Source organism: Triturus cristatus, chromosome 12, assembly GCF_964204655.1.
Source record: "Triturus cristatus chromosome 12, aTriCri1.1, whole genome shotgun sequence".
In the NCBI taxonomy this organism is placed as follows: Eukaryota; Metazoa; Chordata; class Amphibia; order Caudata; family Salamandridae; genus Triturus; species Triturus cristatus.
Genome location: NC_140595.1, coordinates 719,755,771 through 719,756,814, shown reverse-complemented (window position 1 = coordinate 719,756,814; position 1,044 = coordinate 719,755,771). Strand labels below are relative to the sequence as shown.

The following is a 1,044-nucleotide window of genomic DNA, read 5'->3' as shown; positions in this document are numbered from 1 at the left end:
GGAACCATATTAACAAGCCTTTACCACTCACACACGGCGGAAGTTTATACTTTAATTCAGTGAGCTAAGAAAAGCGTGTTGTGGGTCCCCTACGAGCAATGGTGCTTGCTTCATCATGATTTGGAACCAGTCATTAGCCGCAGCTCTGCTAATGAGCCACTGAGGTCAGTTTCAATAATTACTCAAAAACATGACCTTGCAGCCCGCCCTCAACTGTGTATTTATATTACTTTACTGCTGTTCGTGTGATTAGCTGGGAGGAGCTCACGGCGGCATCCTCCCTATAAAAGTGTAGATGGATCACTCCTTAACTCTTTCTTGCTTCACATACAAATGGCTTGAAAGGTGCAGGGAAGATGCAGGTCTAATAGACAGAATCGAAGGTCTGTGCCAAGTGGGTTTCTCTGCATTGGTGTCCCATCACAGGCCCGCAAGTGTAATGTGTTATCTTTGACTCCTGGCAGTTCACAAGCAGGCGGCCAGGAAACGGTTTCAGCCTATCAACCACTGAGGAGACGCAGCCTCTGTATGAGGAATGAGGAAGGAATGAATACATCCAGCCTATCACAGGAGCAGCCCTGAGTGTTCCAAATTATAAATTCTCCATGTTAGTGTATGGCATTAACCCCATGTAGCTCGCCGTGATCGTATAGTGGTTAGTACTCTGCGTTGTGGCCGCAGCAACCTTGGTTCGAATCCAAGTTACGGCATTGTGGTTGGCAATGTTAAGGCAGTTGGGTTCTGCTTTTACAGAATTACCAAATGTACCAGAGGTTTAAATATTTAAACCATCTAACAACAAATTATTTAATTTAACATGATTATAAGCTGTAGCTATAATGTATTTACTTACATAAATTATCGTTCTTGAACCTATTGTGGGTGGAGGGGGAGCGGAGCTCACCCCCCAGGTGCAGTTGAGTAACCTGTGTTGTGGCTCTCTACAGGGAAGGCACAAATGTTGCTGTCACCCAGCCCAATCCAGACGTGTATTGGGGCCTGGTTTCAGGTAAATAGAGCAGTAAGTGCAGAGAAATGTTCACT

The 1,044-nt window shown here is 45.2% G+C and overlaps 1 non-coding gene across 1 annotated transcript; it reads left to right on the top strand.

The window, feature by feature from the left end:
* Positions 1-638: 638 nt before the first annotated feature.
* TRNAH-GUG (transfer RNA histidin (anticodon GUG)) lies at positions 639-710 on the top strand. Its single transcript has one exon. It is a non-coding gene; the product is annotated as a tRNA-His (tRNA).
* Positions 711-1,044: the final 334 nt, after the last annotated feature.